The 23,531-nt window shown below is 40.5% G+C and overlaps 1 non-coding gene and 1 pseudogene across 1 annotated transcript; both read right to left on the bottom strand.

The window, feature by feature from the left end:
* Positions 1 to 1,729: 1,729 nt before the first annotated feature.
* LOC143782143 (uncharacterized) overlaps positions 1,730 to 23,531 on the bottom strand; it is a 37,546-nt pseudogene continuing 15,744 nt past the window's right edge.
* LOC143783649 (U4 spliceosomal RNA) lies at positions 12,100 to 12,240 on the bottom strand. Its single transcript, XR_013217326.1, has one exon. It is a non-coding gene; the product is annotated as a U4 spliceosomal RNA (small nuclear RNA).

Genomic DNA, 23,531 nt, shown 5'->3' with positions numbered 1-23,531 from the left:
GCGAATCAAGCCACTCACACATGTGCTCATTGATTGGGCCAAATACCCGATACAATTGGTCTCATGAGAGGGAAAGCATCCTGCTTAAGAATCTTAGGTAAACCATGCATAATTGGCAAAACAAAATGCTTAACCTCCAAAAAGTCCACTTGATTTTTAGTCATTACATTTAAGGAAAGACCATCAAGAATCAGTCTGTTCATTTCAAGCTGAAAGGCCTGAGTGGGATTGAATGCTAACTTTTCATATGTCCCCTGATCAGATAATAATTCAAAAATTGTATTCCTATAATCAAGAGAATTCATGATTACAACCACTCTGCCTTTATCCGACATTTTGATGATATCAGACATATTTTTTATTTCCATTAAGGCGGGGGCACGTTCCTTGTGCTAAAGATTAGATTTGGACAGGTGAGTAATCTCAGTACCCTTCAAAATTTTCAGATCCCTTTCCACCAGTTCCTGAAAAGTTATTCTGAAAAAATCTTTATTCTTAAACTCATTTAAAACTTTGTTTTCATTCATAATGCATGGTTGCATCAAATGTTTTTTGATGGTTAGATTACTTACTACCTTATTTACATCAAGGATAGTAGAAAATAAATTGAAGTCCTGGTCAGGAGCAAAATTGAGACCAAGTGATAACACATTCAGTTGAGTCTGAGAAAAAACTCTTGAAGACAAATTCAGGATGTTATTCAGAGTATTTAAACCGCCGGCGCTTTCTTGTGTCGAGCTGAAATATTCGGCACGTTTCTTACCGCCCCACCTCTTACGTTTTTTGAAGATTGGAAAGAGCGTGTTTTAATCGCATAACTTGATTTACCCACAGAAACATCTGAAGTACTTACATTAGTGTCTGAGGAATCAGGGTCAGACGATGTAAAATATACATGCGGTTTACTCTTATTTTTCCTTTTAATACGTTTGAGAATAGATGTAGGGGTCTTATGGATATTCTCCCAGGCACCCCAATCATAAACTTTGTTGGAAGTATAATCATGCATTTTTTCCTGTCCACGATTTCATCCTGTAAAGTCGAAATTGTTTCCTGTAATTTTTGCATTGCAGACTCATATTGAAGATCAGCTTTAAACTGATCTAAATTAATTTTGGTATCATTTATCTCCTTTTGAATGTCACTCAACTTGGTCTCTTCATATTTAATCATGTTGCATCAAATTTAGTAAATAATTGCTCAAAATCTAATTCCATTCAATCTGAAATTCAGATGAATAAATGAACGTAGGTTTAGAAAAGCATAAAATTGTATATATTTGGCAGCAGGATGAATAATGCGACAAAATGAGCTTTTAAAATGCAAACTTGATAAAGTCAGCTCCTCGTAAAAACTACAGGTCAGTATTGTTTTATTACTTTTTTTTTACATTTTTATATTCTAATTTCATGTATTGTGCAGACGTATTATTAATAATGATCCAAATATCAGTTCTACATGTGGAGAGACGAGCCCGCCCATACTGATCCTCTGTGTTTCTGGTTATATTTGGAGACATACAGAATCTCTTCACAAGAATTTGGAGATATTGACCCAAAATTGCCGAGACTGGAATCTTGCAGAGATAGTTGGTGACTAGAACGTTCATTTTCATGAGGAAACTTTAGGATCACATTTACATATAAAGAACCAGGATAATAATTGTTTATAGTGAAAATAAGTTTATTAAGAATAAAATAACAAACGCAAGAAAACAACAAATAACTCTTTACAAAAGCCGATGAACCTTAAAGTGTCCTTGGTGGTCCCTGTATAAACCTTGGTGGGGCAGGTTCCCAGCTTGCGTGAAGCATCCTGGGATGTCAAACACTGTTCTATGGGGGGAAGTTGCAATGAAGGGGGTTCATTTCCAGAAACTGTAGGGAGGGGTAGATGTGGTCATAGGGTAAAAGGGACTAGGTAAGTGTGATTGGATTAAGATGTGAAGGGGGAGTTAAAATTAGTTGGTGTGGGGTAGTTATACAGGGGTATGGATGGGAAATTTGGGTAAAGCACAAGAGGATGAACACTGGGAGGGGCAACCACATTAGGAGGAATGTAGCTGGAATTAGACGTAGGAAGATTCCACAGAATCATTGGGAAAGACGATGCAGGGTCTGGAGATGAAGAGGTGGATGATGGAACAGCAGGTTCTGGTCTGATGGGATCTCCGTCATTTGAAACAGAAGGGTGATAGTCATCTAATGGCCTGTAGAGATGTCCATGGATGATAAATGGGGCCAGGTCCAGGTGGTAGATATCCTGTCTGCCGACCGTCGTATTCTGAAGTTTCATGGCTTCTCGTGGAATCCGACTCACATCCACTGTCCAGAAGTTTCCTTTGGCCTGAGTCTGGTTTGGATCTTTTAGCACCTGAAATAAAGATTAAATAAATTCAGATAGAGGTTCAAATAAAATTCCAATTTCTACAATATAAAGTAAGTCACTACTGTAAATACGGGTCGTATAGAAGAAATGATTATGTGATAATAACTGTGGTAGAAAACTAGTATTTCTACGTTTGTTTATAGTTTTCTTTATGAGGGAAAATTTATCAGTAATATTAGAATTGGGAAATACATTTTTCTTACAATGTAGCAAAGTGATACCTTCTCAAAATAAGTCATCTCCTTTCAAAATCATTATAAAGACACCTAAAATTATGCAGATGAGATTTATGAGTTAGAAAATTGTTACTGAGGTTATAAACATTTAGTGAGATGAGGAAAAGTCCTGCCTCATTAGAGAAGAAATACAGCGCTGTTATGAGGATTATGGAGGAGAACCTGGAGTCTACTAAGAGAATTAAGGTAAAATTACTTTGCACCAGACTTAAAAAGTGTCCAGAAAGTGAGATCAGGTCTAAGAGACAATTGTAAAATGCAGCAATGTTATTAGATCTTGTATTAGACACATCACATATCTGAGGCTGAAAATAGGATGAGTCATTACAAATGTAACTTACCCCGTGCACTAGTTTGATGATTTTGCCCAATTTCCACCATTTCTACCATCTTATAAAATGATGCATTTTACAATATTAATAAATCTCCCCTTATATATGTAAAAAAATAGCAATGTTCATTAGAAGAGAATCACCCCAGTAATGACCACACTGAGTCCTCACCTTTCTGAAGCAGTCGTTAGAGGACAAGCTGTGTCTGACCGAGTCTTTCCACCCTTGATATCGGCCCTTGAAAATGGGGAAGAAGTCGCTGATCTTGTCTAAAATCTAAAGATAAAAAATTTATCAAAAAACATTTAGTCCTGTAAATTAGAAAATGAGGTAATAACAGTGAATCCCATTTATCATAAATTGTGAATTATCCTTTCCTGATAAGTATATTATAACACACAACAGTATATTCCCACAGTGTGGGAAAGTAATATGATTTTTTTTTTTGTATATGACTGAAAGTACAAATGTACAAAAATTAAAAATGTGTCCACTTAGCAGTAGTAAAGGCTTAAAAGATTTGTTTTCCCCATCTAGTCAATATCCCACTAACTTGTTTCCTTTACAATATAGTTTGCTCTTACCTGCGACAGCTTCAGCCTCCTTTCTGGGACACTTAGAATCACCAGGGCAATCATGGCCAAGTATGAATATGGAGGCTTGGGATATCGTTGGTAATTTTTCTTTTTTTCCCCAGAAGTTTTCTCCTCCTGACCTGGAGTCATGACTGGGTCACGCTCTGCATTTGTATCCTCTCCTGGACCACAGTCCATGTTGGAGTCCATCTCTAGTATCTGCTCAATACTGAGCACATCAGGTGATGGAATATTGATGGTTTCCAAAGCTTGGAGATTTGAGCTCATATCTCGCAGATGTCTACACAAATGCCAAAATTAGATCTGATGTGACCCTGGGCCAGGGAAGGAGCCTTAATAAGTGCTGATCACCCCACATCCGGCTTTCTTATGTTAATATCCCCAAAACAAGATGGAGCCTTTTGCTGATAACATGTCAACTTTTATTGAAAGACCTAGATCCATAAAGACAATAGCACTGTGAATACACAAAGTTTCAGTTCTTGGGTGTGATCCACACTTAAAACATCTTTTGTCATGTATATTGTGTATATCCTTAAGGTACTGTCACACAGTGCCATTTTCATCGCTACGACGGCACGATTCGTGACGTTGCAGCGTCGTATGATTATCGCTCCAGCGTCGTAGACTGCGGTCACACATTGCAATACACGGTGCTGGAGCGATAATTTCATGACGTATTTGCGATGTAGAAGTCGTTGGTTACTGTGCGCACATCGTATACAACCTGTGTCACACGATGCAATCATACCGCCACAGCGGGACACTAGACGAAATAAAGTTTCAAACGATCTGCTACGACGTACGATTCTCAGCGGGGATCCGGATCGCAGTAGCGTGTTAGACACAACGATATCGTAACGATATCGCTAGAACGTCACGAATCGTGCCGTCGTAGCGATGAAAATGGCACTGTGTGACGGTACCCTTAGTATATACCATGTGGCCCCTTGTGTGTTAATAAACCTCAGCTGCATGGGTAATGTTGAGGACAAGATGGAAATAAAGCGACCATTGGGACAACAGTTTGTTGCTTTTACTGAAGATCTTACATTTTGTGAGTTTGTATAAAGAAAGTGACTTAAAGACTAAATTACCAATAATTTATCCTAAATATATGTTTATTTTTCTCTTGATAATTTGTCCTTGGTCTCATCATTTGATTTTTTTTCCTGTTTCCATCTATAATATTAAGGTGGCATTAGATATTTAATGGTTTCTACAGTGTGACTCTTTGGATACAGTCATTACTTTTGGCCTCCATAGTCTAACATATAGTTTGTGGTTTGTTTTTTTTTTTGCGGTTCATACTTTTCATGTATCAATACAAAATAAGATATAAATATGGAAAGGGCTTTAGTAGTTTACGTCTCCTTTCCTTTCCCATCTTTAGTAATTTATGGCGTCTTTTCCTTGTATTTTATTTTGTAAGTTCCTTGTTCACACAAGCAGATCTGCATATTATTTAACGGTGCCACTTATTTTTATACAGCGATGGAATTAACTCATTGTCCATGCGAATGGTTACCTCAAACTCTACAGCGGGCTAATGTGCTATGGGTTTTATAAGGGGAAGGTATCTTAATGACTGAACCCCTACCCCAGTCTATGGAAACTTGAATTCATGAGGTTCATTTAATGTTTTGTCTTGTGATTCTCCATTTATATGAAGCTATTCAGATATTCATCTTTCCCTGGAATAAGTTGATAAAGTCATGGATTCTGCCTCCATCATTATACGACATTGCTATACAATGTAATCTTAATAACGTATCCCAAGTGTATGAGTAAAGGAGATGGTATACTGTGTAGGAAATGTGGATTAACCCCTTAATCCCATATGACGTAATATCCCGTCGAGGTGACCCGGGACTTAATTCCCAGGGATGGGATAGTACGTCATAGGCGATTGGCCGCGCTCACGGGGAGCGCAGCCGATAGCCGCCGGGTGTCAGCTGATTATTCCAGCGGTCACGGACCGCTCCTGGCACAATAACCCCCGAAACACCGCAATCAAACATAATCGCAGCGTTCCGGCGGCATAGGGAAGCATGCACAGGGAGGGGGGCTCCCTGCGTGCTTCCCTGAGACCCTCGGAACTGCTATGTGATCTGATCACGTTGTTCCTTCTGGGTCCTGCAGAGAGGTGGCTTGCAAACGCCTGCTTAGAGCAGGCGTCGGCAAGCCTCCTGCACTGCCTTTCAGATCGCTGATCTGACACAGTGCTTTGCAAAGTGTCAGATCAGCGATTTGACACTATAGCATGATGTCCTACCCTGGGACAAAGTAAAAAAGTTAAAAAAATGTTTTTACATGTGTAAAAAAAAATAAAATTCCTAAATAAAGGAGTCCTGGGTTCAAGCCCCACTAAGGACAACATCTGCAAAGAGTTTGTATGTTCTCTCCGGTTTCCTCCCACATTCCAAAGACATACTGATAGGGAATTTAGATTGTGAGCCCCATCGGGGACAGCGATGATAATGTGTGCAAACTGTAAAGCGCTACGGAATATGTTAGCGCTATATAAAAATAAAGATTATTATTATTAAAAAACAAACACTAAAAGTACAGATATATAGTATCACCGCATCCAAAACGACCCGACCTATAAAAACTGCCCCACTAGTTAACCCCTTCAGTGAACACCGTAAAAAAAGGCAAAAAACAACGCTTTATTATCGTACCGCCGAACAAAAGGTGGAATAACGCGCAATCAAAAAGATGGATATAAATAAACATGGTACCGCTGAAAATGTCATCTTGTCCCGCAAAAAAGAGCCGCCATACAGCATCATCAGCGAAAAAATAAAAAAAGTTATAGTCCTCAGAATAAAGCGATGCAAAAATAATAATTTTTTATATAAAAGTTTTTATCGTATAAAAGCGCAAAAACATAAAAAAATGATATAAATGAGGTATAGCTGTAATCGTACTAACCTGAAGAATAAAACTGCTTTATCAATTTTACCAAACGTGGAACGGTATAAACGTCTCCCCACCCAAAAAAAGAAATTCATGAATTGCTAGGTTTTGGTCATTCTGCCTCACAAAAATCGGAATAAAAAGCGTTCAATAAATGTCAGGTACCCGGAAATGGTACCAATACAAACGTCAACTCGTCCCGCAAAAAACAAGACCTCACATGACTCTGTGGACCAAAATATGGAAAAATTATAGCTCTCAAAATGTGGAGGCGCAAAAACTATTTTTTGCAATAAAAGCGTCTTTTAGTGTGACAGCTGCCAATCATAAAAATCCGCTATAAATAGTAAATCAAACCCCCCTTTATCACCCCCTTAGTTAAGGAAAAATGAAAGAAAAATAAATGTATTTATTTCCATTTTCCCATTAGGGTTAGGGTTAGTGTTGGGGCTAAAGTTAGGGTTACAGTTAGGGTTGGGGCTAAAGTTAGGGTTGGGGCTAAAGTTAGGGTTAGGGCTACAGTTAGGGATGGGGCTGCAGTTAGGGTTTGGATTACATTTACAGTTGGGATTAGGGTTAAGGGTGTGTCAGGGTTAGGGTTATGGCTGGGATTAGGATTAGGGGTGTGGTTAGGGGTGTGTTATGTTAGGGTTAGGGGTGTAGTTAGGGTTGGGATTAGGGTTAGGGGTGTGTTCGGGTTAGGGTTGGAGTTATAATTGAGGGGTTTCCACTGTTCAGGCACATCAGGGGCTCTCCAAACGCGACATGGCGTCCGATCTCAATTCCAGCCAATTCTGCTTTGAAAAAGTAAAACAATGCCCTCCCGTGCGCCCAAACGGGTTTACCCCAGCATATGGGGCATCAGCGTACTCAGGATAAATTGGACAACCAACTTTTGGGGTCCAATTTCTCTTGGTAGCCCTGGGAAAATAAAAAATTGGGAGCTAATAAAATCATTTTTGTGGGAAAAAAAATTATTTTTTATTTCCACGGCTCTGCGTTATAAACTGTAGTGAAAGACTTGGGGGTTCAAAGTTCTCACAACACATCTAGATAAGTTCCTTGGGGGGGGGTCTAGTTTCCAGTATGGGGTCACTTGTGGGGGGTTCTACTGTTTAGGTGCAACAGGGGCTCTGCAAATGCAATGTGACACCTGCAGACCAATCCGTCTAATTCTGCATTCCAAACGGCGCTCCTTCCCTTCCGAGCTCTGCCATGCGCCCAAACAGTGGTTTCCCCCCACATATGGAGTATCAGCGTACTCAGGACAAATTTGACAACAACTTTTGTGGTCCAATTTCTCCTGTTACCCTTGAGAAAATACAAAATTGGGGGCTAAAAAATAATTTTTGTGGAAAAAAAAGGATTTTTTATTTTCATGGCTCAGCGTTATAAACTGTAGTGAAACACTTGGGAGTTCAAAGTTCTCACAACACATCTAGATAAGTTCCTTAGGGGGTCTACTTTCCAAAATGGTGTCACTATTGGGGGTTTCCACTGTTTAGGCACATCAGGGGCTCTCAAAACGCGACATGGCGTCCTATCTCAATTCCAGTCAATTTTGCAATGAAAAGTCAAACGGCGCTCTTCCCTTCCGAGCCCTTCCATGCGCCCCAAACAGTGGTTTACCTCCACATATGGGGTATCAGCATACTCAGGACAAGTTGTACAACAACTTTTTGTGGTCCAATTTCTTCTGTTACCCTTGGGAAAATAAATTTTTTTGGGGGGCAATAAGATCATTTTCATGAAAAAATATGACTTTTTATTTTTACGGCTCTACATTATAAATTTCTGTGAAGCGCTTTGTGGGTCAAAGTGCTCACTACACATCTAGATAAGTTCCTTAGGGGGTCTACTTTCCACAATGGTGTGGGGGGTTTCAATGTTTAGGCACATCAGGGGCTCTCCAAACGTGACATGGCGTCCTATCTCAATTTCAGTCAATTTTGCATTGAAAAGTCAAATGGCGCTCCTTCCCTTCCGAGCTCTGCCATGCGCCCAAACAGTGGTATACCCCCACTTATGGAGTATCAGTGTACTCAGGACAAATTGTACAACTTTTGTGGTCTAGTTTCTCCTGTTACCCTTGGTAAAATAAAACAAATTAGAGCGGAAGTAAATTTTTTGTGAAAAAAAGTTAAATGTTCATTATTTTTTAAATATTCCAAAAATTCCTGTGAAACACCTGAAGGGTTAATAAACTTCTTGAATGTGGTTTTGAGCACCTTGAGGGGTGCAGGTTTTAGAATGGTGTCACACTTGGGTATTTTCCATCATATAACCCCTCAAAGTGATTTAAAATGTGATGTGCCTAAAAAAATGGTGTTGTAAAAATAAGAAATTGCTGGTCAACTTTTAACCCCTATAATTCCCTAAAAAAAAAAAATTTGTTCCAAAATTGTGCTGATGTAAAGTAGACATGTGGGAAATGTTACTTATTAAATATTTTGTGTGACATATCTCTGTGATTTAAGGGCATAAAAATTCAAGTTTTCAAAATTTTCACCAAATTTCCACAAATAAACTCAGGTAATGTCAAAGAAATTTTACTACTATCATGAAGTACCATGTCACGAGAAAACAATGTCAGAATCATCAGGATCCATTGAAGCGTTCCAGAGTTATAACCTCATAAATGGACAGAGGTCAGAATTGTAAAAATTGGCCGTCATTAACGTGCAAACCACCCTTGGGGGTTAAGGGATTAAATCCGCGCTGCCTTAGCAATGAGATTATGAAATATGACTAAATTAAACAGTGGTTTATTCAACGCGTTTCAAGGTCATTGTGACCCGTTTTTCAAAGTCCTGTTAGGGTTGGCGGAATGCACCGAGTAAATATATATATTGAATAGTAGGTGCGTTCGCAACCCAGGGTCCATCATGCAGGAGAGAACCTGCTGCTGGTAGATGGCGGTACTATATGGCGGTACTATATGGCGGTATAAGCGAATTCTGTTACTTCACAGAGACGCTTGAGAAAAGAGAATGCTGTGCCCTGTTAACCTCACAGGGGAACAGCTAGCAAATAAAGTCAACAGTGGTCATGCAGTCAGCAAAGCTTACACACAAGTCCTCACCGGAGGTACCTGTATTCTAGGGGCTTATTTCAGCCGGCCCTGAATCCACTCACACAAAACTCCTCACCGGAGGTGCCGGTATTCTAGGCTTATTACAGCCGAACCCTGAATCCACATGCATAAGACCACACTGGCGTAGAGCACATAACTTTAGTTGATACTAGCGCATGGCCGTGCGGCCATGCGAACCTTTTATAGCTACAGCAACTTCAGGACCTTCCTACAGGACCAATGGTAGCTGCTGCAGTACTTGAGCATGTGACCCCTGATCTCCAATGAGAGGTCTTACCTTGGGCATGCTCAGAAGGGGAAAAGCAGGACTTAGTCCCAGAGACGTCTGCTCGCCGCTGACCAGTACTGGCTACAATGGCTGAGCCTGGAGCCGCTGACCAGTACTGGCTACAATGGCTGAGCCTGGAAAGGCAGCAGTAACCATCTGCACATTATCAGGCTTAGTCAGACGCTGGGACTGGCGTCTGCTGAGCAGGCTCCACTGCGACTGGCAGCGGAGATGGCTTGAGATTCCCCCTGTGCAGAGGCAGGAACTCAACCCCTAACAATACAACATACAGAAACAGTGCGCTTACATTGTTTAAATACATAAGAAGTCAGAGTTCATAGGTAAAAAAGGTTAATAAATCTTTGTCAGCACAGAATTTATATTATTAATTAAAGAATAATCTCATAAGAACATATCAACTTATATTCACGGGATATCAGGCCCAAAAAAAGTAAATCAATTAGTTAAATAAATAAACTATTAGTCTATTCCATGAAAAAAAAAGAAAAAAAAATTGACAAGAACCTGTAGGATGAGACTTTCGAATCACCAAAGTCAGCTGCGTAGTTCACAAGCTACTGGATCACGTGATGAATCTCTTAAAAAATGCATGCTAACAATTGTTGTGTTTGAATTCCACCTAACAACGAATATTTATTAATTGATTTAATGAAATAAAATAGATCTTTTATTATTAAAAAACGAAAAAATATTTCCAAATGAGTTGTCATTATTTCTTTCTTGGAATTATTTGATTCTTAAAAGTCAAAATTGGGCAAAAGCAGTTGGTCTGTTTGCAGCTACAGAGGAGGGGAAAAAAAGCCACAGCGCAGCGCAACACACCAGCAATGCCACAGGATCGCCCCCCCAAAACAGACACACCACCAGCCATGCTGGCGAACATACACTTTTTTTTATAGACTAATGGAATTGTTTCATCAGAAAGGATTTAAGTCATGAAATCACAATCCAGTGGGTGTTAGGTTCCCACCGCTACACAAGTGGAATCTCAAACCATGTCCACTGCAGTCTCCCATTCTCCTCCGGCCACAGTGGAACCAGCTCAGCAGAGACGTCGTTCCCAGCATCTGGCTCAAGCTGATATTGTGCACTTGGGTACTGCTGGCTTTCCAAGGTCTGCCCTTGTAGCCATCACTGATCAGCAACGAGCAGGCATTTCAGGGACTAAGTCCTGCTTTTCCCACACTGAGCATGCCCGCGAGACGACCTCTCATTGGAGGTTGGGGGGTCACATGCTCAGGTCCTGTTGCAGCTCCTATTGGACCATCAGGAAGGTCCCGGAGCGCTACTAACTATAAAAGGTTCGCATGGCTGCTCGGCCATGCGTTAGTGTAAACTTGTTAACGTGTGTGTGTGTAGATGAATGACTGTCGATGGATGAAAGCTCCGAATCATTCCCATCCCTAGTGTTGTTGCCTGCTCGCAAATGGTAGAGCTACCTAGCGCCCAACAGTGCTATCCTGCACATTAGCACAAGAAACTGAACCCAGTTAGCGACCGCCGGAGCGGTGCCTTAGTTAGAGTGGTTAGTGGCGTCCGCCAGAGCGACGCTGCACGCACTCTTGTTCGATAAATGTTTACTTTAGTTAATTCCCTGGCACCACAATAACAGTGTTGAGCTCAAGAGATCTAGGGGGACTCTTACCCTGAGTCTGGGGCAGAGTTCTGTGACTTCTTGCTTGCGCTCTCTGTGCAGTATTGCGGCCATGTGACGCAACAGGGTTCGCTTCCTTCATACCGGGTGAAGCTAACCCGTGTGTGTATTTGTATTATATCACCATATAGTCTGCCATTACCGAGCAGCAGGTGTCTTAGCTGCACGGTGGACCCCGGACTACGAACGCACCTTATATCATCTCTAATTATTAGTTGGTGCGTTGTGTTAGTAACAATGATTGTACAGTGCAAATAATCTACACAAGAGATATTTGCTTTTAGTCAATATAATTAAAAAGCACACATGGAATAAAGTGCATCGTGCTGTAAAAAAATTTATCAATAAAAAGCTGTAAAAAAAATTATCAATAAAAAACTAACAAATATGTAGTCATAAATGATTAGAGAAATTTCTTTCTTCTTTCAAAAATTATATATTTTATGAGAAGTAGGTAGCAGGATGCGTAAAAAAGCCTAGTCATCTAGTTCATAAACCTGAGGGAGTATGAGTTGAGAGCAAGAAAGATTCTTTTAGGGAAAAGACTATTCAATATTATAAAGAGATCATTATATTAAAAACAATTATGTCAATGAGAGACCAACCAAAATTGCCAATGCTGACTATATTTCAAGTCATCATGGCGGGGTATTGGGAAAAGTTTTCAATTACCAATAATCACGCCTCGGTTATACCTCATGGGCTACGATATTGCCTTTGCGCAGTGACAATTATGTCAATGTATAATTCAAATTTAATTTTTTACGATTTTTTGAGGTAGGGTCAATTCTTAAAATAAAATATCTCTAAATTACCTATCTGAATTGCAGTCATTGTTATTTTCCAGTCATCTAATATTCTAGTATAATTGCAATGTTTTGGAACAAGCTGCCTATGAAAACAGTATCTTTAAAAAAAAAAAAAAAAAAAAACACTCAAAATGCATGTTCCAAATTATTATGCACAGCAGAGTTTTCAACCTTTTTTTTTATATATATATATTTTGAACAAAAAAAATGGTCAGTTGTGAAGTTATAAGCATTATCATCTTATTACAAAATGAAATCAAACCGTTTTCAACTGTAAACTTTATTCAAGGTTATGTTACATTTGCACATAGGACCCCTTGTTGGAAAGAAGCTTCTGAACTCTCTCGTCCATTGAGTTTGTCAGTTTTTGGATGGTTTCTGCTTCAATTGTTTTGCATGTGGCCAGAATAGCCTCCCAGAGCTGTTGCTTAGATGTGAACTGCCTCCCGCCATCATAAACACTCCTTTCGATGATGCTCCAGAGGTTCTCAATGGGGTTGAGGTCCTTTCGATGATGCTCCAGAGGTTCTCAATGGGGTTGAGGTCAGGGGAAGATGGTGGCCACACCATAAGTTTGTCCTCTTTTATGCCCATAGCAGCCAGAGATGAAGATGTGTTTTTTGCAGCATAACACGGTGCATTATCATGCATGAAAATGATCTTGCTGCGGAAAGCACGGTTCTTCCTCTTGAACCATGGCAGGAAGTGTTGTTTTAGAAACTCTACATAGATTATGGAGTTCATCTTTACCCCTTCAGGGATCATAAAGGGGCTGACAATCTCTCCCCATGATTCCAGCCCAAAACATTACTCCACCTCCTCCTTGTTGGCGCCTTAGCCGTGTTTTCATGGGGTGTCCATCAACCAGCCATCCTCCACTCCATCCATCTGGACCATCGAGCGTTGCACGGCACTCATCGGTGAACAAAACAGTTTGGAAGTCAGTCTTCATGTATCGTTTGGCTCACTGGATCCGTTTCTGCTTGTGTGCAGTGGATAGAGGTGGTCAACAGGATGGCTTACGCACAGCTGCAAACCTCTCAAGGACCCTGCATCTTGTTCTGGGGACGCTGGAGGCACCAGCAGCTTCAAAAACTTGTCTGCTGCTATGACAAGGCATTTTTGCAGCTTCTCTTTTAACCTTACTCTATTGCCTGATGGAAAGAGTCCTCAATTTTTCCTTATCAGCACGCACACGTGTGTGCTGGGAATCAGCTACATACTTCTTGATTGTGCGATGATCACGATGAAGTGTCTTGGCAATGTTGATTGTAGTCATGCCTTGACCTAAATACTCCACAATTTGTTGCTTCTCAGCAGCCGACACATCCTTTTTCTTTCCCATTTTGGCAAAAAATGTAGGCTGCTTAATAATGTGGAACAGCCTTCTTAAGTAGTCTTGCCTTTATTTGGACAAACCTGCCAAACTAATTTGCACAGGTATCTGCAATTCAGTGATATAAAGAGCCCTGACACACATCACCATCAATGAGTTTAAATGACAAACACAAAAATTCTAACCTTATCACTCCTAAACTCTTTGTGCATAATAATTTGGAACACAGTGTATGCCTGTGTGAATTTAACCGTAGATGAAGTGGTTGAATAGTTCTTCCCACATATTGTTTGCCACAAGATCACTCAATCACATAAATTACATATTCTGAATTACCTTCAAGAAATGAGAGATCATAAATTTCTCTTTGGTTGAAAAGGAAATAATGCTGTCCGTTTTATATTTAATATTAAAATTAATGCTAGTAGCATCATAAAAGGCAGTAAAGGAAAGACCCCAGTTATTACTATGACTTTGCTGAATAAAATGGCCGATATTATTTTCTGTGTTGTCCCGGATGAAAATCAAATCATCAATAAATCTTCTGTAAAAAATAATTTGTTTCTGCCAAGTTTAATTAAAATTAAATAATTCTTCAAAAAGATTTGCGAAAGTAGGTGCTACTTTACAGCCCATCGCAGTCCCTTTAATTTGATGACAAAAATTCATTTTCAAAGGTAAAATAATTATTTTTCAGTATAAAATCCAATCCTTTTATGCTGTAGAGTACCTATTATCAAACATAAGAAAGTGATAAAAACATATTAGTCCTACATAATGTGGGATGTTTGAGTACGATGATGAAACATTTATTGTAAGAAAGATGTATCCAGATTTCCACAAAACTTTCTGTAAAAGCGCTAATGGATGGGAGGAACCACGAAGGTGTCTATTAAGATTAAAAACATGTATTAGCATAATTCGGTCAATATATTTCACAAGATTAGAGGTCAATGAATTAATACCTGCAATGATGGGCCTGCCCAGAGGGTTTTGCATATTCTTCTGCAATGAGATCATTATATTTCTGTATGGAGGAGGCATAATTATTAAAAGAACTTATTTTCGGCCCAATATCCTGTGAATATAAGTTGATATGTTAATATGAGATTATTCCTTAATGAATAATATAAATTCTGTGCCGACAAAGATTTTTTAACCTTTTGTTAACTATGAACTCTGACACCACGTGTCATCTGACAATTTGGTGCCGTTTTTTGAACTCTGTATGTATTTAAACAATGTAAGTGCACTGTTTCTGTTTGTTGTATGTGGTATTTCCTGAAGAAGGGGTCAAAATGACCTTGAAACGCGTTGAATAAACCACCGTTTAATTTCATCATCCTTTGGAATCTCATTGTTAAGGCAGCGCAGACTTAATCCACATTTCCTACACAGTATACCATGTCCTATGGTCGTTGATCGACTCGTGGATCTGCAGCAGCCTACATCTATATACGCTTTTATTCAACAATATCAGGTGTGGTGAGTAGTTCTTTGGAAGCTCTGTGTGGGATAAGACCCTATTTTGCGCTTTGTCTCCCTCTTTTCAAATAATAAGTAAAGGAGATGACATCAGTCTTGTGTTTGTCATCCTCAAAAAATCCAGCCTTCCATATCTTTGTTTTCAACAAACATTTGTTTGTGATTTGTTTGGAGAGACAACAATCGTTATTTTTTTTCTGAAATAACCAACAATCGATTGTTGGGGTTGAAAATTGGCCATTTTGGTCTTCTTTCACCTCATGACCAAAAACATATCATAGGACCCTATTGTAACTTATAGTTATTAGTTATTAATTTCTTTTTTTGGCCTTGTTAACTATGTTACCATGATACATGCCTCCATACGCATTGGATAGCCATCTGCCAGACAATACTTTGGGAATATTTTTGTTCAACAGCTATGTAGACTGTGTTTCCTATGTAATTAAACTTTTATGTCTAGCATTCCTGTGTTCTCGAAAAGACGTCTCTACCCTCAGCTTAGATCCAGGAGAACAAAGCCATCAGCAGTCTGAAATCATACGTGCCTGATCGACATTCCTCCCCCAATGTTTATTTGGCCGGCGCCCCCGTATATATTAATGTCGGCCGAATGATTTGATATCGGTGATTGTGGCTAACATGAGTCTGATATCTGCGAGGGCTTCAGTCATTGAGATGCTGGAAAGTGTATTATTCATATCTGCTCTAATGTTCAGAAAAACAGAGTGAAAAGTTCATTTTCTAATTTTAAAACTTATTTAATTTAAGAAAAGCGAATTTACAATTTCTATATTTAAAATTAAATTTTCATCTTTAGATTGAAAATTATAAGTTCTGCTCTTCATGAAACATATAGAAGAGCGTAATAAAATGTCTGTGATCTGGAATTTCTTATAAATTTACAGTAATACTCCAGAGCTTAAAAATTAAATTAACATGTTATATTGCAACATTTATACATAAAATTCAAAAACAACTTATAAATTGATCTTCTCTCATTGATTTGGAAATATAAATTAGTAAAATTGTTAATAGACGGTTTTGCTACTTTTATTCTTTCAAAGATATGAATTTATACGTAGAAGTCATTTTTTAGAAGTTTTTCTTCTGTGATTCCTCTATATTTTTTACATTTTCAGTCCTCACAACTGAGATGATCACAAAAATGGTTATCGCTCTGTGTACAAAATGGCCTTGAATGATAATATCTCTATAGCTTCACCAGAACCTCTTATTTGTTGGATTTCTTAAAGCTAATGTGGAATATTGAAGTCTATATGACAATAGTAACACTAAAGCTGTGATTATTTAGGGTGTAAAATCTCCCTGTCTGTCTCCGGTCGTCTTCTGCTCCGTCTGCTGTTTTCACCCCAGGAGGCTCCAAATTCCTGATCCCTCCTGACTGTGGAGAACAGAAGACTTGTTGTCATGTAACACCTTCCCCACCGATGTTTTTGCTCCTGAGAAACAGAAAATTTACATAGTATTACACAGTGCAGGAATCAGTCACCAGTGATGTTTCCTACACAATGTTTTATTACAATTAAATGTTTTTATAGCATTTTCCTCTGATCTAATATTGGAGATGTAACTTGCTTCATCGTAGATTGTTACATAGAATCTTAGAATGGAGACAAGAAGCTGCAGGTCATTTATTAAACGATCAAAAGTATTACAGATGTCTGAAAAACCATTAAATATATAATATATTGAAACTATATTGTATTTAATATAAAGTTTTTTTTTAATATTTTTATTGGCCCTTAAATTAGATGAAGTGGAGAACTCTATTTTTTTTTTCATCTCATAGAATTTAACACTGTATCTAAATAAAAATATTACTGCACATACAAAAGTCTAAATGTCAGCAGTAGGAAGTTGTGTCTTCCTTCCCTTAAAAAGTATCTAAACTTTGGCATTGAAATCTACACTCGTCTTTAATTTCATGCAGATTGGTAAGGTTCAGGTCTTCAGATTACTTAAAGCTCCCCTGAGAAATGTGGAGAGCAGAAGACAAGCAGCTTGCACTTTCTATTGAATACATATTGTGCTCTTTGCTCTCAGACAGGAGCGGTGCCGGTCTCCCGGGCTGTCCGGTGCCGGTCTCCCGGGCTGTCCGGTGCCGGTCTCCCGGTGCCGGTCTCCCGGTGCCGGTCTCCCGGTGCCGGTCTCCCGGTGCCGGTCTCCCGGTGCCGGTCTCCCGGTGCCGGTCTCCCGGTGCCGGTCTCCCGGGCTGTCCGGTGCCGGTCTCCCGGGCTGTCCGGTGCCGGTCTCCCGGGCTGTCCGGTGCCCGGGCTGTCCGGTGCCCGGTCTCCCGGGCTGTCCGGTGCCCGGTCTCCCGGGCTGTCCGGTGCCCGGTCTCCCGGGCTGTCCGGTGCCCGGTCTCCCGGGCTGTCCGGTGCCCGGTCTCCCGGGCTGTCCGGTGCCCGGTCTCCCGGGCTGTCCGGTGCCCGGTCTCCCGGGCTGTCCGGTGCCCGGTCTCCCGGGCTGTCCGGTGCCCGGTCTCCCGGGCTGTCCATTTTCAAGACTTGGACCTCCCCGATCTGCTTGAAAGTAAAGACACAAATATAGAAATTTCAGTCCAAATGTTTAAGTTAAACTTTAAGGACAGGATTCACAACATCCTTCTGTTGCTGCCATTTAGGCATTAACCCCTTAGTGACGGAGCCAAATTTTTTAAATCTGACCAGTGTCACTTTATGTGGTAATAACTCTGCAACGCTTCAACAAATCCCAGTGATTTTGAGATTGTTTTTTCATGATACATTATACTTTATGATAATGGTAAATTTAGGTCAATATGTTTTGTGTTTATTTATAAAAAATATCAAAAATTTTAGAAAAATTTAAAAAAATTAGCAATTTTCAAACTTTGAATGATTATCCCTTTAATCCAGAGAGTCATACCACAGCAAACCACAGTTTATTAACCCTTCAGGTGCTTTACAGGAACTAATGCAAAGTGGTATGACAGAAATGAAAATGTGCATTTTTACCACCTAAATGCCTCTAACTTCTGAACAGATTACTACAGCCTTAAGACTCTAAGGCCACTATTTGGTCATGAATTGCCATGGCAAACCTCAGGACCACAAAATCAAGATCTGAGGGCACCAATTTGGTTAAAGAGGAAGCCCCCACACTCTGTTAACCATTTATAATGATGTAGTCACTATTGACAGCAGCATCTAAGGGGTTAAACAGATTTGGACGGTGCAAACACTGACTGGCTGATGCAGCAAGTTGTCAGCTATAGTGTACAGCCGACAGCTGCGGGATTGTCACCTGTATGGGGAGGCTATTCTCTTATATCTCAGGTCAGTTAAAAGACGTATTGGCTGTCATTAAAGGGCTAATCTATATATGGATACATATCTTTAGAAACCTTAATTTACTGGCAGCTGATATAGTAGTCGCCATGTTTTATTCTTGTTGAATGTGGAAATTTTTTTTTAATCTTCAACAATATGCCCACTAAATGCCCTTTTTGCTCCCCGGCACAGATCTCCAATCTCTTTTATTCTTCTGTTTTCTTCCAACACATAATATGAGATTCCTTGGGATTTCCTGTTTGATCAGTTCTTTAATAACCTCATTGATTCTTTCTAATAAATGTCTTTGGGCTTTTCCAGGCAAGTGGATAAATTCTACATATTTCTTGCCACATTTATGAGAAACATTGTTTTGTCTCCTTTTTTTCTATGTTAGGCATATAATAAAGTTTGTGAATTAACACACCGGAAAAAAGTAAAATAATTTTGTGATATCCAATTAGAATTTCTAAAAACATTTGTCTAATGAGACGTTTACATCAATTTCCCATTTCATCTATGAAGGATCCTGTTACCATAAAATTCAGATGTTTCAATACCGGACAACAGACCTTTGTGTGCATTAGAGGCTGAAGATAATGGGGACAACCAGGGCCAGGTGGGACTAATATTCAACCCTGACATGTGAAGGGGCACCGGCCACTTGTCACGTGGTGAATGTGTAATATAATATCTATGTGGAGCTGTAGGTTACAAGCAGTGAGGTGAGAAGAACACGACGATATAACATGTAGTCTCCGCTGCTCCAGTATTACAGCTTAGGCCTGATTATTGCTCTTAGTTACAGGACCAAGAAAAGCCGCAGCTTTGCATCCAGAGCTGGGGCTCATAATGAGGATGCTGCAATCTCCATAGTGCCGCGGCCTCCCCGCCCCTCGTGCCGCGGCCTCCCCGCCCCTCGTGCCGCGGCCTCCCCGCCCCTCGTGCCGCGGCCTCCCCGCCCCTCGTGCCGCGGCCTCCCCGCCCCTCGTGCCGCGGCCTCCCCGCCCCTCGTGCCGCGGCCTCCCCGCCCCTCGTGCCGCGGCCTCCCCGCCCCTCGTGCCGCGGCCTCCCCGCCCCTCGTGCCGCGGCCTCCCCGCCCCTCGTGCCGCGGCCTCCCCGCCCCTCGTGCCGCGGCCTCCCCGCCCCTCGTGCCGCGGCCTCCCCGCCCCTCGTGCCGCGGCCTCCCCGCCCCTCGTGCCGCGGCCTCCCCGCCCCTCGTGCCGCACTCCATATTGTCATGCTACCCATAGTGCCGCACTCTCATAGTGCCTCGCTCCTTATAGTGCCTCGCTCCTTATAGTGCCTCGCTCCCTATAGTGCCTCGCTCCCTATAGTGCCTCGCTCCCTATAGTGCCTCGCTCTCCATAGTGCCACGCTTTCCATAGTGCCCCTCTCCCTATAGTGCCGCACTCTCCATAGTGCCCCTCTCCCTATAGTGCCGCACTCTCCATAGTGCCGCGCTCTCCATAGTGTCACACTCTGTATACAGCTGTTGCACATAGCCAGAGCTAAGCTAATATTGGTGACTTATCCTACAGATCGGCGATCAGTCCCAAGTCCTTGATAATCACTTTAAAGTGCAGAATAGTGTAGTAAAATATTATACTTAATGCATCAAAAGCAGTAAATAATAAAATGTTTTTACTTTACAAAGTAATAAAAGAACAGAGCGTAGAAAAGTTATAAAGAAATGTTTAGTGCAATGAACATTAAGTCCTTGGGTTCACTTACATTGGTTGTTTTAACTTTTCTTGCCAATAACTATAATGTCTCCAGGACAATACGACATTTCTGAACCAATTCTGCCTAAATTATACTTGAACTGGTCAAACCATTAGATCAAAATGACTTGTCAGCAAATCACCAGTAGAACACAGTAGGTACAATATACTTTTTTGCAAAACTTCTAAGCAGTAGAGATGGGCGGACTCCTGGATGTTAGGGTCCGGCGTGTTCGGCCAAACAATTAAAACAAAGTTCGGTTTCAAGTACCAGATCAACACCCCACTCCGAACCCCATTTATGTGAATGGGGGATCCGAACATCTAGTGTTTGCCACGCTGTCATGTGATTCTGATCAGTGGTAAAAATCATCTGTTTAATGTGACAGTAAGATGACCATACGAAACAGAATCCAGATTTGCAAATGGTCTGAATGTTTTTCTGCGCTGATCTCTTAGACCACTAGCGAGTTTCACAAATTGTAGATAGTCTTCGATGGTGAGGGTCCTGACTGATATTGAGCCATGTATTCATGCGGTGATATGACTCACGAATAGTTCCCGCTTTATCATTCATTAACTTAAGCAATGATGCACTCGGTAGCACAACCTTTGTGGCATCTGCCAGCACTAAATCCAGAACATGCACACAGCACCAGACATGGATTTAGCCTGGGGACTCTGTTGACAACCATGCAGAAAACCCTTTGTATTGTTTTTCCATGTCCGCATCTCCATTTGTAGAAATGGCAATAAAATACTGTTTTGCATGACTCGTGTACTCGCATTAAGAAGCTGTAGCAAATTTTCACCTACTGAAGATTCACATTCTACCACAGCAAGTAGCTTGTCATGACATGTCATGCCATGATGGAACATTGATCTTTTGAAGTAATGTCCTGTGTTGTGTCCATTTGAACTGAGAACATGACAGCTTCCATTATTTCACAAGCTACTGTCTCCTGAATTAGTCCTTGAATTGTTTCTATTACTTTAGAGACTTTATAGGAATTTTTAATGTCACCAGGTTTTTGCCACCTAATCTGAGAGCAGAATAATGTACAGATTGAGACTCTGATTCCAGTCATGTGTTACTTACTAGGCGGCTCGCTGAAGTTTTATCACTAGAGGACTAGTAAACCTGCTGCCATGTAGTCCTCCATATTGATGAGCTCTGTATAACCCCGCCCATGTGACTGGCTGGCAGCTTTCTGCCTCTGCACAATGTACATAGAAAGCTGCTGGGGGCAGAGTTAAATAGAGCTCAGCATTCAGAGAACTGGTAAGATTTGCAGTAGATAAGTTATTTTATAAAAATACAGCAAGCAGCCTAGTAATTGATACATTACTGGAATCAGGGTCTCTGCCCCTACCTCTTACTGCTTTTAGATGGGGTAGCAAAGACCTGGTGACAGATTTCTTTTAAAGGGAATCTGTCACCCCAAAATTCTCCTATAAGCTGCGGCCATCGGCATCATGGGCTTATCTACAGCATTCTGTAATGCATTCTGTAATGCATTCTGTAATGCTGTAGATCAGGCATGTCAAACTCGGGGTACCCCGAGGGCCACATGAGTAACAAGAGGTTGTTGCGAGGGCCGCACAGCAGCTAATATCACACACGTATTGTAACAGCAGTCATGAAAACAAGATATGAAGTAGTAATATGTAACAGCAACATATATTTGCAGTGCGCAACAGCAACTAATATATTTAACCCTGCTGTTCTGTTTAGATTTCACATACACTTGTACTGTTCTGTCATTTTTAACAAAAATTTAAAAAAAAAAAAAAATTCCCAGAGAGTACCCCCCTAATGACGAAAAGTCAGGGAGCCTCAAGTCTCAGAATCACACGCTGAATTTTTATAACATTATAGAATTTCAAAAACTGTCATTTTTGACCTAACAGAACAGCAGGGTTAACAAAAATACAGCAATTAAAAACTAAACATTTATTTGCTATCATTTTTTTCAATCATTAGTGTTTTGTGCTGAGGCTTGACACCTCTTTGTGCTAACAATTGTTGGTATATTAGGCTGAAATGACAACGCAGTGCCTACTTTGATCAAAGATGATAAGTGGTGATCAGTCAGCCTTGTTCTCTGAGAAGATTTTGTTTCATAAAAGAAAATAACTGTTCGCAAACATTGGTTGAACCAAACATTGCCATAATCTTTGTGGCAAACTTTTTAAAGTTGTTAAACTTTTCAGGAAGGTATGAAAAGAAACCAGGTATTCCCACTTCAAGATACTTTGCTCTGAGTGTAGAATCAGATTGTATTTCTAAAAGTTCCATCTGCGGCTTTCTTCTGCCTTTGCAACATCAAAGGTGAATGGTGCTGAGAATAATGCAAACTAATGTTCAAAAGATGAGAAATCACAAAATCTTTCCTGGAATTCCTTTAACAATAGCTTCAGATGACTGTCATACTTAGCAGAGATAAGTACAGACTCAGTATTAGCTGTGTTTTTTAACTCTTTGCACGTAGGAAAATGAACTACATTTTCATTTGACAAGTGCGACTTCTCTAGCCTAAGCAGACAGCTTGCCAAAATGCAGTCTCCAGATGCTGTCGTTAAATCCAAATGGAGCAGTTCTGCCAGTACATATAGTAACGACTCCCCCAGCAGGTTATATACAGATGGAGCTGTTCCACTGGCCAATATAGTAATGTTTCCCCCAAAAGGTTATGTACAGATGGTGCTGTAATACTGGTATCGATAGTAACAGCACCAATGGCAGGTTACATACAGATGGTGTTCCACCAGTTCGTAGAGTAACAGCTCTCCAGGGGGGGTTATATACAGATGGCTCTGTTCTGCTAACACACACAGGAGGGCCATCGAACACAAAGGAGAAACAGCATCCAATATAAAGCACACACAAAATTTCTTTATTAAATAACACAGCAAACAAGGAAAAATTAAAAGCAATTAAAATACATGTGCAACCTTGGAGGCTAATACCAGGGGTGAACATCAAAAAGAACAAAACCTACAGACGCCCATTAAATAAATATAAAGTAAATAAATACATACTGAAAATAGCTGTGTTATTTAATAAAGAAATTTTGTGTGTGCTTTAGATTGGATGCTGTTTCTCCTTTGTGTTCGATTGCATTTTTCATCCAATCAGCACCACTGTTTTTTGCATCACAATTATTTATAATCTGAGTGCTCACCCCGCTCTTTAGTTTTTAATGGTTTCATACAGGAGGGCCACTCACTTGCTTGGACTTTGCCTGTGCGGCAGTGGGTCCCTTCCTCAGCACGGTCACAGTATCCCAGTCACTCTCAGCCACGACTCTTTCTCAGCTCACAACAAAACTGACTTAGGTGATCAATGTTA

The sequence above is a fragment of the Ranitomeya variabilis genome, chromosome 6 (assembly GCF_051348905.1).
Source record: "Ranitomeya variabilis isolate aRanVar5 chromosome 6, aRanVar5.hap1, whole genome shotgun sequence".
NCBI classification, from domain to species: domain Eukaryota; kingdom Metazoa; phylum Chordata; class Amphibia; order Anura; family Dendrobatidae; genus Ranitomeya; species Ranitomeya variabilis.
The sequence above is the reverse complement of the archived record's forward strand: the minus strand, read 5'-3'. Positions and strand labels throughout refer to the sequence as shown.